Here is a 14,772-nt window from a genome sequence, read left to right as displayed (position 1 = left end):
TGAATAGACAGGTACTTATCAATTGATGTATGTGAAAGGCCTATTGGAAGCACTAGAAATTGAAAAATGAAATTGTGGGGTCAAAGCGTATAAATTACTAATAATGAGTACCTCTTTATAAGGACCGCCTTTATATTAAGACCACTTCTAAGAATCATCACCACATATAAAACAGTCTCAATGATTAATCTGGATAGATAATTTAAAAAATACTTCATGGGGCTGATGTTCCTTAATTTCATGAATTGATGTGTAGTACATGCATTGCAAAAACACCAATGAAAACAGCACATGGTCACAATTTACAAGACCATGAAGTGTGTTTTGGGACCATCATACTGACTCATGAGGATATCTAGTTAATTACATTAATGTACATAGCCTCACATGTCTGTCTTGTTGGTTAAAGGGTCTGGTGGATTAGCTTTGTGCTAGTCATTTCTTTGCTATGATAAGATAGCTAGCTAGCTATAGTACGTACAATTTGAGATGAATCCTGGGTTGTTGGTTAAGAAGCCATACAAGATAAAAGGCTTAAACATGATGTTCATGATGCATTTATTTGTAAGCTCATATTACAGGTGCACACTTAACTGTTGAGAATATGTCATCCAGTGCAGCATCAGCGAGTGCGAATTAAACTCCCTTGGAAAGAGGTTAAACAGCCAAACGAAGCATCTATTTATGAAACTATGGGAGTACTTTAAACAAGGAGCGAAGAAGTGTAACTTTTCTGCCAACATCAAGGAGAGTATCTCAGAGGTCACCAATAATACCTTCTTTGCTGGGTCTTGGCATACATTATGCCACACAGGGATTTCAAAGATATCCATTGTAAGGGTTAGAATGGAGTACCACAAGAAAGGCGGCTTATCTGTGCCAAGTAAAGATACAAAAAGCACTTTGCACAAGCCTGCTCGATTGAATCACCAGGTACACACGTTCACAAGTCTGTGTTGATGCAGACAGTTTCAACCGAGATGCCATCAGATGGAAGATCCATTCATTGTAGGAAGGAAGGAAAATCTATCACTCTAAAAGATTTTGGTAAGATAAATTTTGAATCCTGGAACTTTGTCACATACTACATACTCCGTCTTAGGCCAAACTTAAGAATGATGGTGTTTCTCTGGGGGTAGAACATAGCTTAAAAGAGTGTTGAGTGATATGGGATTTAAGTACAAGACAATTAATGACAAGAGGTTAGCATTGCAACAGTTTGTGCTTTATGTCACTACACATGTACACAGGGTATACTATGAGCAGCCCTGCATAATCCATCAACGTCATAAATATTTATCATGAATGAAGTGCAACAGAACTGAAGGAAGACCAGTTGTGTACTTGGATGAGACTTGGGTAATGAAGAACTTCTAGAGCAATTCCTCATCCAAATCAACAGTGATAGCGATGACTCTTCTACTAGCAGCAGCAGTGGGTCCAAGTCTTCTGACCTCACTTCATATGATGTAAGATTGTTTGATATTTGCAGCAATGGTGTTGCAACTTGATGATGCCTCAGGTAAACTCTGTGAAGTACCTGAAAATACAGATGAAGTGTAAGTGTGTGTACTTTAATAAAAAAATATTATTCCTTTATTATGCTAGCAGAAGTTGAACATACCATCCCTTGTATATTTGATCAGTGCAGGAGTGTTTGGAAGTCACTATTGGTACTATCAGCCCAAATTCATACAAACAGTGTTATTTCGTTTGTTGAAACTTTTAGAGTTTTGTGGGAATGGGACTTCAAAAACAAAATGCTGGCTGGAAAAGTTATGTACATGTTTGACGAAGTAATGAGAAAAGGATTAAAATGACAAATTCACAATAGAAGATGATGGGCAGCTGTGTGATAAATGCGAAGTAAAACACATGTTGTGCAACTCACTTGCAGGTACACCAATGCTGTATAACAGATTTTGACTGAAGAAGTTCTTTTCCCTGAATGTAAGTAGGCCATTTATCTTCTGAATACAATGCAACAGTGGCCCCAGCTCTTCTACTCATGCAACTCTGTTTTACACACACAAAAACGTGTTTATTTTCTTGCAAAAGTGTATTACAGCCTCTTACATAACAGATAGTGAAATCATGTGTGTTGAGGGTGGGAGTGTGACATCTGAGTTCACCACAAACATGAGTCAACATGAACACCAAAGGGCTGCACTTTAGAGGCTTCCCCATCGAAGTGTATGGCAAAAGTTTACAGTGTCATAACTGGAGTCTCTTACATTCAAATGAAGCACCTTTAATACATTCTTAGCTGATTGAGAGGTGCTACTTATCGAGCAATACAGGAAACACATGCAATGTAACAATCGTGAGTTATTAATCATTTTTGAGGATTCAGCTCAACACGTACACACTATAATAACATCACTTCATTATACAGAATTTGGCCATAAAAAGATCTAAACGGTGTACATCAAGTAAAGATCTCATTAACTGAGACCAAATCATAGTTATGTTAGTCTCATAGACATCTCAATTAACCAGAGGTGAGTACTAGTACTTGTTCTACATGATTTACCCAATTTCAGCTTTTCAATTTTAGTTTTTCAACTTTCACTTTGGGTGATAAGAATGTAGTGTCTTTTGGTAATTAAGTGACAGTTGTTGACCAAACATCAAGCAGTGATTATAGTGGTTACTGTACTACCTACAGGAGTAGCAGCTGATAATGTGACTGGATCTGCAAGAATCCCATATGTTCGCACAAGCCTAATTTTATAGTAGAGTGCAAAAAAAAATGTGGAGTATTTATGAAATCATAACATAATATTTCCGTAAATTTTAAACACTTTTTCACACTGAAGGAAAGTGATAAATGCTTAAACTTTGATAGCATAAAGCAAGAGTAGTTCCAAAATCTTTGTTTTGTGTCAGTCTGCCTTGTATTGGATGAATGGTTCAAAATCATTTCTTCTCACGTTTTTGCTTTGCCCTGGTCATAGGAAAGGCAGCAATGGATTCACCTGTTCATGGAGAACCCAATGATGAAAGTTGCATCTTGGTAGAGACTGCAATTGTAAGTTATAATTGTTTACTTAAGCACCTATAGTTTATTTTCCATATTGGCACTGTATAAATCAACTTCTGTTGTTGTCACTTTGTAGCACTGTAACTTTGAAGTTTCTTGCATTCTAGAGCTGAAACTTTAGTTTACCATCCCTTTGGCTATCTAGATAAAGAAAATGTAATAAAATGGAATTCAAAAAATGCACTAACATGGGGTTTTTGCAGACCTGGTCACATATGTTAGCTCCACTACTTAGTAGAGTGTTGACCACCTCCACCTGACTGCCTCACTGCATAACCACATTCACAAAAATACAGGCCATATGAAGCAGCTCACACCCACCACCACTTTAAGTCACAACAAAAAACTCATGGGTCGGATGCACCTTTTGTACTGGTAACAGTGAATGTCTAACATCTGTGTACTATGCTATTCTCAATTAAATTGTCATCTACTTCTTCATGCCAGGAAACCATACAAAGGCAGTAATTTCCGTATCAACACTTTACTTGAAGGAGTTTATATAGACACAAAGTACCATAGTAGCTGATAACTTACCCAACGACCTCATCACCTGTTCAAGTTTAGACCAATTTAAAGCAAGGCTAGCTGAACATCAATTAACCACATAATTAATTTTGCTGATTTATTATCTGTGCTTGTATATACTCTTTGTAAGAGGTTTTTCACAGTAAACAATAATAATAATAATAATAATACTGAAATAATAGCATTAGACCATGCCCCCTGAAATGATCAGAACACTTCATGACACCACTTGTTGAGGTTACGCCCCTAAATGATCTAGCTCCATAGAAAATATACCACCAAACATAGTAAACAACTTCACACCCCCTTTATTATCTGTGGTACCATGCCCCAAATTTAATCTACTGTGCAACTGAGTAATGACATTAAGATATTCTAGTATAGCAGTCATGGCAAGACAAGGCCGGAGGAGGGAAAATTGAGTTGGTCAGGCCATTGACTATAATGTTGAAATTGCTACTATATACATGCCAATGAGAGAGGAGCTGTTACGCAGTGTGCGAAGCACGAGCATCCTAAGGGGGTCTGGGGGCATGCCTCCACAGGAAATTTTTGAAAATCAGACACGCAGATATATGCAATTTTAGTGATATTTCACTGCTAGCTAGCTATATAAATATGCTCAAGCCTATCTGTTGTTCTTCAGACTTTCTATACTATGTATAATTGTAGACCTGACATACAGGGGACACAGCATGAAACTTGCTGTATGGTTCATTAGTTATAGCTAGCAATTAGAAGTTCAAGGGGGTCTGGGGGTCCAACCCCCAGGAGCTGCAGAATTTTTGCAATTTAAAGGCTTGAAAATGCCTTAAAATTGATGCTAAATTTTAAAGTAAAACTAGCTAGCAACTTGCAACTGTCCCCCCAAATTTCCGGGACAGCAGCATGGCCCCCTTTAGCTAGGATATAATTACTATACAGTGAATTCACACAGCTACAATAAAAAGCTACACAGCTACAAAAATACAGTATACTACTGTACTGGTTTGTATGAAGTGAACGGATCATCACGTAAATATACTGGTGGACCGTCACGAGACCAATCAGTATTCGAAAATGGCGCGATGTGGGTGAGACTGAGAGTTTGTTCAGTATCTCGACAGGACGAGTGGGTAGTTGAAGAGGAGTGATTTCTACTCAACATCTCATCCAGATGGCCACCATGTAATGTATGGGTGTACAGCTTCTCGCCGCGGAATGAGTCATCTGGTTTGTCACTGCCAGCCCTTCGCCCAGTAAAAGAAGCCAAGAGAGACAAGCCAAGGAATGCTAATGATTATTTTATGAAGATTGAATTGTGATATAAGCATGCTGGTTTAGAATCAAAGATGGCACCTGCCTTACACATGGTAAATGCCAACTGTCAGCACACGTGATACTGTACGTAAAACCCACAATCATTTCTGTACAAAACGATAAGAATGCCATGCTGTACTGTAAGGTAATTGGAGGTATTATACGTGTAATTCTGTGCTATAGTTAGGCTGAGAAACTAGGTAACTAGTGCCATGCATTTTCAATAACATCTGTAAAATGTACGTAGCTACATGTAGATGTGATCGTCCAAAGATTGCATGAGAGTAATTTAGTTCGAACTGGTCAGCTAGTTGGTTCAACTCCAGATTATTGGTCCGGCTCAGGCCTGACCAACCGGACCGTCTCCTCTGGCCTTGCAACAGTGTATTTTATAGCTACTGTATGCTCTAACAAAAAGGTCATAGGTGGTGGATCTGAGGGGGCCAAGGGGGCTTTGCCCCTATGGTCCTTCTCTTTCCCTCCTTGGACGTACAAGACTATATTGGCACTAGAAACAGGAATCATCTATTCAAACCATACTCAGAAGTACAGAAAGCCAACAAGCAAATAGAAGAAAACAGTTATATAAAGCAACTTAATAGTTATAAACTGTAGCTACACTGTGAATAAAATGAGATAAATAAATTCGATGTTTTTTGTGATAAAGATTGAGATACTCTAATAATAGAGCAGTCACCAATTTAATAGAACAAACACAATTCTATTGCTATTAACTGACAATTTTTGTAACAGTAGCTACTACCTTACTTTGTTTAGTACACTCTACCACCAAACAGGTTGATATAATCAATTTTGTATGCCTTGTAAAGCATGCATTTTGTTAGCTAAATAGCTATCAAAAATGCTCCTGAATTCAAGCATAGGAGGGCTAATTTTAAAAGTTTTCTCAGAAGATATCCAACTAGAGTCTTAGAAAGTGTATTCCTTTCGTTCATCCAGCTAGCTATACCAGACAAAGTTATGCAAATGAATTACCATAGAGTTAGATTGTTAAGTGCATGTGTCTATTAAGTGCATATTATTTGTTAAGCTCATACATATTTCTTGTGAATAACCATGACTGATAAGCGGCCCAATGCAAGGCTTACATGTGACAAAGCTATGCAAAGGAAGAATGCTGGAAAGTAATCTCTCCTTGAGTGCTTATGTCTCTGGCTTTGTATACAGCAAATCAGTCCTCTGAATTGTGATAATTCTTGTCATCATGAAGGATTTCACCTAGAAATGGAGTCAAATATTCTTATACACTAGCACAGTTACCATGAACTACAGTGTACTCTATTACATCGTAGTGATTCAGTGTTAAAAACACCATAATTATTGATTAGGTGTACATGTCTTACAAGATAGTATTATTTTTATAAAAGTTCACTACGAAATTATAAGTGCATGAGCTTAACAACCCGACTCTATGGTAACTTGTGCACTAGAGTTCCATTATTCTCATAATGGAATAAACACCGTTCTATCTTTTGCCCCCCTCATCCCTTGTAGCAGTATCTCCTAGATCCGTCTATGAAAAAAGTTTATAAACTAGTATAACAAAAAAATCTTAAATTAAAAATGAAGTAGGGTTTCAGTGATAAACAGTATTGAAACAAGAGATGTCGGTAGCTATGAGTGAAAACCTCTACGTGGTGTTGTAGCAATGTGGGGCTACAATACCAAGTAGGGATTTTCCCTCATAGTTATCATCATCTCTTATTACACTACTACTTTAATAACTGGAACCCTACTTCATTATTAAATCAATAATTATTAAATTTTGTTGTACTAAATTGTTAACTATATTTGTTAGATCATAGCTATAAAATACACTGTTGTTGTGACTGCTGTATTAGAGTATCTCAATCTCACTACTCAGTTATGCAGTGGATTAAGCTGGAGGTGTGGTACCAGAGATAATAGAGGGCTCGTAAAGTTGTTTCTAGTTTCTGGTTTCATCTTTTTTGTATGTAGTCTACAATGTATCACACTGATAGTAATAGTACATACACACTGTACAGATATCATGTGATCTGTACTAACAGGTTTAATACCAAATACAACAATCTCAACATAATGTGATACATACACTGGTAAAAGCATTAAGTATAGTACCAGCATCATATAGACACACGTTTTGTAGATTTGTACATTTTAAGATCATACTCTATTAGAATAGTCATGAAGTTAGTTGTTGTAACTTTGAAGTACTCTAATAGAACAATCAAAATGAGATGAATATGAAACACCTTAATAGAACAATCTCTCATACTTGGCAATATGGATACACTAACAGAGAAAACAAGTAAAGATACAGTTGTTTTGTGAAGAATCATAAAACACTGAAACATTCTTAACAGCACATAATAGTGCCATACCTAATTAACCTCAACACATTTACCCACTCAACTTATATAGTGCGACAAATCCCATTTAATTATGGGTTTGGGTTTACAATATTTGGTAATAATATGCATAACTAGTTGTGTTCCTGTAAGTGGTACTGTTAACACACTGTACAATACAAAATTTTATTAATTTGTTAATGAGATATTTACATACATAAAAAATCTTTTAAAAATCTTACCTTATTAGTAAGACCACATTTGTGACTGGATTTTGGAAAAACGATTCAAATATCACATTAGAAATTCAAGATAAATAGTTTTAAAGAATTCAAGTCAGCATAACTTGCCAAGGATAGCAAGCACACTTATGAAATTTTCATAAAAGGTACATCAATCTATTACCTTTCAGACCACTTCCAGTACTTGTAGCTGCTTGCAGAGTTTCCTGCCAAATAAGATAGAAAATCTGAGCAGTTGGACAACTGAAGTAGTATGACGAGTGTTCACAAAGGAGTGGAGGGAGGAGATGGCAGGGAGGGCTAGAGATAGATTTCAAAATGGAGGCAGAACATGATTAGAGTCAAGACATGAGATTACAGGGCTGCGCTGGCTCCTTAATGGCTGATATGTAGCAAAATCAACAGAAAAAACATCTGGCCAACATTACCAGGCCATTTACCAGTATACCACTGATTCTTGCCAAGCCAGACCCTTCACAAGGCCAGATACTGCCATTCGAGATCTCTATACCACCCAGAAAAGTCGTCTGTTAAAACCAGTCTCATGCAAATAGTTTGAGTAGTACTGAGGGTCAAAACTAGCAGTACGATAGTGTGGCTATTTACTGGTGGTTTTAGTTTGATTTTACCTGATGTGAGATTTGGATCGGTTTTGTAAAATCACATTTTAATAATATAGGAGACAAACATGTGCTCAATAATTAGGTCTTCAACATAACTTGACTCATATTTGTAGCACTACCACCAATTAGCACCATTACAGCAATAAACTCATCAGAGGTGGATGTGCCTTTTAACAAATATCTGCCTTCTATGTTTTCCCATTCCTTTTATCTTCAATTAGTCATCTTATCCTTCATGCCAGCTACAAAGACATTATTTTTCCATATCAATACTTTCCTTAAATGAGAGAGAGCATTTATTTAGATTATACAAAATTTTATTTGACACGCTTAACGGACTGTAGTATCCTTGTGATAGCATTGGGTAGCAATTACGCAGGGCTTGTAAAGTGACTGTAATGGGCCACACCCAAATCATCTGCTAAAAAAAATGTTTAGATGATGCTGCCTACCAAAGTATCCTAGCCTCCGAGAAAAGATTTTGGCTAGTTGCAAATCTCTGACTGATTTATGTACAACCTTACCATACCTACACCCTTACCATACCTACACCCTTACTATACCACAATTTTATAGTTTTATGAACAAGTGTCATGATAGGAGAGAAAATACATACAAAGTCAGCCATGTGACGGTTAATAAATACAGGAAACCAATGTTATTATTAACACCCTGTACACTGTACTTCACTTATAATCAGGTTTTGTAAATCTGTAACTCCTTGGTGGCTCATTTCTTCTTAGTGGGAATAAACACTACTTATTTTCACAGGTTTTTCACAAAAAGGAGACCAAACTACTTTATTGTAAGTTCATTCACTTATTTATAACCAATCATGAAGTAGATTTTTGCCATAAACAAAGAAATGTTCACTACATGTATACACACATAGAAGTATGGATGTCTTCATCAGTACAAGTACACAAAATAATTTGGAATTTTCAACTAGAGTAGGGACCATAGCACATCGATAAAAAGTACTGAAACAAGTTGGAGTAGTCTACGACATTAAATCATAGCAAAACAAAAAGGAGTGTTTTTCCCAAATGTGCTCAAGATACCATAATGGAAATGCATAACACTTCTTATTGTTTTACTGTGATTTAATATCGTGCACTACTCCAGCTTGTTTCAGTACTTTTTACCGATGTGATATGGTCCCTACTCCTATGATCAACCTGTCACATAGCATTTCAAATCAAGAAAAGCACCTCTGCAATCCATGCATACCGAAAGAAAGAAATAGCGCCCTGCACCCCAGTTATATCAATTATCACCTGAAAAGTGAAGTATCCATTATGCTTCATTGTCAGCTATGTATTTTCAACCCGTTACACAGCAGTACAAATCAAGAACTGTTTGAAAACCACCTCCGTAATTAAAATAGCCGCTATAGAAAATACAGACGATTTCTATTACAAAGGGAATCCATCACGTGCTAGCTACCACCAAATTAACACTCAATGCTGTCACTAAGATGAATGGGACACAAAGGAGGGCACTGGTAAGTCCATGAAGAATACATTGTACATACTGCGGTATGCCAAAAGGCACCTCTCATGCCGAAGCAATGTCAAACTGTGAAAAAAATCAAGCCTGTATCCTTAGCCATTGTCAAGTTACGCTTTTCTGAAGGAATCAGTCAACTACTTGGTCTGTCAGTTACTCCTGTTAAATAATTACTATTTTTAATTTCTTAGCAACTTGTTGAAAGCATTTCTGGTCAATCTGAAGGCTTGTTTGGCTTAGTTTTGGCTACCTTATCGGCGTCAAGGAAAATTGAGGCTGGTTTTTGGGTAATGTTGTAGGCCATGCCTACTCCTTTGTGGTCCTATTATACAATACGTTATATGATAGGCTTGTAAATCATTGTTATTGTGAATTTGCTGACCTCTCTTATTATTAACTCTTGCCACAATGTTATGTGATTGGATTTTGGAAAACAATCCAAATCGCACATTAGAAGTTTCGAGATAAATGGTCCGGTTTTAAAGAATTCAAGTCAGTATAACTTGCCAAGGATAGCAAGCATGCCTATGAAATTTAAACAAAGATACATCAGTCTATTACCTTTCAGACCACTTCCAGTACTTGGAATAAACATGTCTCCCATGATTCATTGAAAGGGCTTCTCAAACTTTAAATTTGTTGCATCATAACATGTACACATGTAATTCTTCAGCCAAGAGGAAGGAATTCAGAGCACTTGTCCTACCAGTTTTAGATTATGCAAGTACCATGTGGAATCCTCACACTCAGAAAAACATTTCTGAAAATCCAAAATTGTGGGGCTCGTTGGGTGTGTGGCAGCAGGTACAACTGTCATAGTCACACATGGTCAAAGTCATCTAGTGAATGTTGTCATGAGCTTCACTGGCCATCTCTTTCTACTCGTCGGAAGTATCTTACAATAGTTACCATTTATGATGTTTATCACTGCCACATTTCCTTACCTTTTTCAAGCTCCTTTTCATTTACCAATTCTTGTACAAGATCTTACTCCCTTTCGTTACAGTGTAAGCAGTCATCAATAAACTCTTATAGGTTTTCTTTTTTGGTAATGGTATCTTTTATGGAATTCTGTCCCACATGATATTCTCTCTCTTCTCACTTTAGACGAGAGTTGTATAAATTTTTGTAACACTATTTTTTTCTCTTGCTACAGTATTTAGTTATTTGTTCTGCATTGTACTAATGTCCTTGTAATGTTTGTTGTTCTCTGTTTTTTGTATCTTGTGTTTTTGTAGGTGTTCCTCCTATAGGCATTTACCTTTTGTAATTACCTTACCCTTATGGTTAAACAAATAAATAAATAAATACTTGCAGCTGCTTGTAGAGTTTCTCACCAAATAAGCTAGAAAATCTGAGCAGTTGGACAATCAAATTAAGCAGTATCATGAGTGCTGACGAAGGAGTGGGGGGTGGAGGGTGGTAGAGTGGGTAAGGGATAGACTTCAAAGTGGAGGAAGACCTCGATTGGAGTCCAGACTCCAAACACGAAATTACAGGGCTGTGCTGGCTCTTTAGTGGCTGATATATAGCAAAATCAACAGAAAAAATGTCTGGCCAACATTTCTAGTCCATCTACCAGCTAACCACTGATTCTTGTCAAGCTAGACCCTTCACAAGGCCAGACACCGCCATTCGAGATCTCTACACCACCCAGAAAACACGTCTGTTAAAATCAGCCTTGAGTCGTTTGAGTAGTACTGAGTGTCAAAACTAGCAGTATGATAGTGTGGCTATCCACTGGTGGTGTTAGTTTGATTTTGCCTGATGTGCGATCTGGACCGATTTTGTAAAATCTGGTCACATATAAGACTTTGTACAAATCCATATAACTTTCACATGGTCATTTTTCATTACACAAACAAGACAAGTGTTAACAAGCTTGACAGCTGACAATGTCACATTAGACTTATTGCAAACATATGACAGTCACTCTGTATGGCAGCTAATACTTGTTTGGTTGAGGGTAAGCACTAGTTGCATAGGACAATGTACAAAGAGTTTGCCAGCCTACAATGAACTGTATTATAAGCTTCATAAGTTGTTTGTGTAATATTGTTATTGTACGTGAATGGATTGACGTTACCATCTTTTGACTAGTGTGAGGCTCTCTCAGCTTCACCTCAATAAACATCTCAAGGATATTGCTAATTCATAAACACACATTCATGACATTCCCTAATGTTCTTTCTGATGGTTTATGAAGCCAACAATGTCATTTGCAGTGAATGCTGTTATACTTTCAGTACAATACCATTATAGAGAGTTATAGAAATGTTACAGAGACTTTTCAATGTCAATACAGCCAACATTTTTCACATGTTCACTGAAGCATACATAAAATGTTTTATCCATGTTGGTACTAACAGTCAAGTACATTAATAGTATTATAAGTATGTACGTGTTGAGCTGAATCCTCAAAAACATTTAGTAACTCATGGATGCAATTGCACATGATCTTGAAATAAATTTGGCTCATTTGTAGTGCTACTTGACCCGCTAAAAATATTCCAAAATCTATTGTTTAAATTTCTGACATGATATTACAGCCAATCAGAATTTTAGCCATGATACATTTCCTATAGGGAAGCCATAAAATGCTTACAGCCCTTTTCCGAACTTGTAATGGAGCCAATTTGCATGTGTCTGTTATTGACACCTTGGCTGTCACCATTAATCATATAGTTGACTGAAATGTTTACTCTCTTGAGAAAAAAATCCACTTTTAATTTTTAGCTATATTTCAGGATCCAGCTCAACTTGTACATACTATAGGTACTCATCAATGTGATGTAATGTGTACACAATTGTATTACCAACAACCAGCCTGTGGTCACTAACAAGGTGTACACCTGGTTTAAATAGTACATGTAAATAGTAACATTGTACTTGGGAAATTTGGAAAAAGTTATGTAGTTTGTGACAATTAGCTAATTCCTTCTTCAAAGTTTAATTGAGAAATCATTATTTCAAATACACACAACATCAGTATACAGTGACAACTGTCAACAATGTCACTGTTGTTACTGTATTACACTATTGGTACAACATTACTTGTACAATATCAACTCATCAACACACTACCTGGATCTCATGTTGAATGGTACATTGTAGTTAATTTGTGAATACTACACTAAATATAAAATACTAACCATTTAAATGATATCCAATTAATATGTGCTAAACATGACCATATATGGTAACGCTTATGGGAACACTTTGTATACAAGTCAACACACTACACATTGTATCAACTCACCAGCCACTTCCCATTCACATCCACACCATTCTGTAGGTGTTGTTGTACATCACTGAGTCTGTCATCCCAAGCAGCATCACATAATCCCTCAATGGTATACTATAGTGTACATATAATGTAACAAATAACATGTCATGTACTATACAGCTACACTACTGGACACAATACACAACATGGTGGGGTGAGTTAGAGGTGTAATTTTTATCCCTATAACAAGTGGATGACTACCCCACACATAATGGGAGATGATAAAATAACATAACATATTGAATACACATGACTAAGGTATCCAAATAGAAAAGTATTAACACACAACACATCCAGACTGTGGGGGAAACTTTTGTGTATTTTGTGATTTTGCTTACAACCATGAATGTTTTTACTGTGAACCTTCATAACATGTATCAACCACAAAAAGTTATCCACCTCAAATGATTACATTGTATGGGTATCAATTGTAGTATGAGTGACATTTCCAGAGGTCACTATTTGACATTTGTCCTTACTTGAAAACATTGTCTTATATTTAAAGCACCACTGTATGTATACAATACAGCAGGAAGGAGTATATCAAGAGGCTAATACAGTATGTAGAGGCAGAGGAAGGTAGAAAATTTGGGAAGGGGGGCTCAAAATTTTTTGAACTGACACTTGTATGAAATGAAGGCTTGTTCATGGTTGCAGGGATTACAACATTGTGCAAAGCACACTCAACATGCAAAGCATAGTTCAGGGTCTGGGGACATGCCCCCCCAGAATATTTTTTGAAAAATAGGTACTACGAGATTGAAACTGGTGGTAAAGTATTGTCAATTAAAATCTTTCAGGTACAACAAATGCACAATGAATCCTTCCACTATAGAGCTGCTGGTTTTGAAACCACAACGATATTTAATCATGTGATACATCCGTAATGTTACACAAGGTAATTATTAGAGGAGCTCTGCCCCTCTCATCTGAAAGTTGTGGAGGGTTCCAGCCTCTCTAGCCCCCACCTTCCACCACCACTGGTATATATGAGGTGAAACCAAGTGTTGTGTTTGCCTCAAGACACTCACTGAGTGCTGTACTTTTCCTATACACAAGCCTTAATGTGTTGTATAACACTTTCATGGGCAAATATTTAATGGATACAAAATGAACACTCCAAATTAAGATGACCAGAAAGCACTTTAAAGCACCACCACACTTGTGTTATGTATCAGTGTGGGATCAGAGTGAAGTAGCCTAGAAGTATTAGACACATGTGCACCAGTCTAGTAGTGTGGATACTGCTTAGTGACAGTTCAAACGATATGAAGTAGGTACTGGTTGTTCAGTTAACAATATTATTTTCTTTCTTGTTTGTTTGTAGGCGAAAAACTTTAGTGGCCAGTGCAGTCATCACATGATAGAACACTATAGTTAAGTGCCTTGTGCTTTAATTCAAGATTCTTCCTAGTTGGATATTAAGACACATGCAGCATTCACATAAAGTAAGTTACATTAGTCAGCAGCGTAGGCAAAGTATGTAGTGATGTAAAAATGTCCATACATGTGTGTGTGTGTTGCATGACTGTCCACTCTGGCATATGGCAAAAGTCTAGCTACATCACTAGGTAGTGAGGATGTATAGAGAAGGTAAAATTAGTCCAAAATTTACTGTCCTATGTTTTTTTGGTTGAACCAGAAACTCCACGATTCCATAGAGTGATGTAATTTAATTATTTTAGTTCAGATTCTTATCAGATTCATGGTGCTGGTTATCTTGAATATTTAACCTGAGGTGGATTGCATGTCCTCCTTGAAGTTAATAGACATTTAATTTAACTTCATAAGCCAATAGCAACACATGTGACATATTCAAGTTCAAATGCAACTACAGTCAAGGTCTTGACTGGGCAAAAATTCACCTTGACTTTGTGTGTCTTAAAATGTT

General features: G+C 36.8%; 1 long non-coding RNA gene across 2 annotated transcripts in view; it reads right to left on the bottom strand.

The window, feature by feature from the left end:
• Positions 1-5,639: 5,639 nt before the first annotated feature.
• LOC136258854 (uncharacterized) overlaps positions 5,640-14,772 on the bottom strand; it is a 107,136-nt gene continuing 98,003 nt past the window's right edge. For both annotated transcript variants that reach the window (XR_010703054.1, XR_010703053.1), the window contains exons 2-3: positions 12,855-12,953; positions 5,640-6,109 (exon numbers count right to left, since the gene is read on the bottom strand). This is a non-coding gene — a long non-coding RNA (uncharacterized lncRNA). The remainder of the gene's footprint in view (positions 6,110-12,854; positions 12,954-14,772) is intronic.

Source organism: Dysidea avara, chromosome 6 (assembly GCF_963678975.1).
Source record: "Dysidea avara chromosome 6, odDysAvar1.4, whole genome shotgun sequence".
In the NCBI taxonomy this organism is placed as follows: Eukaryota; Metazoa; Porifera; class Demospongiae; order Dictyoceratida; family Dysideidae; genus Dysidea; species Dysidea avara.
This window is presented reverse-complemented; position numbering and strand designations above follow the sequence as displayed.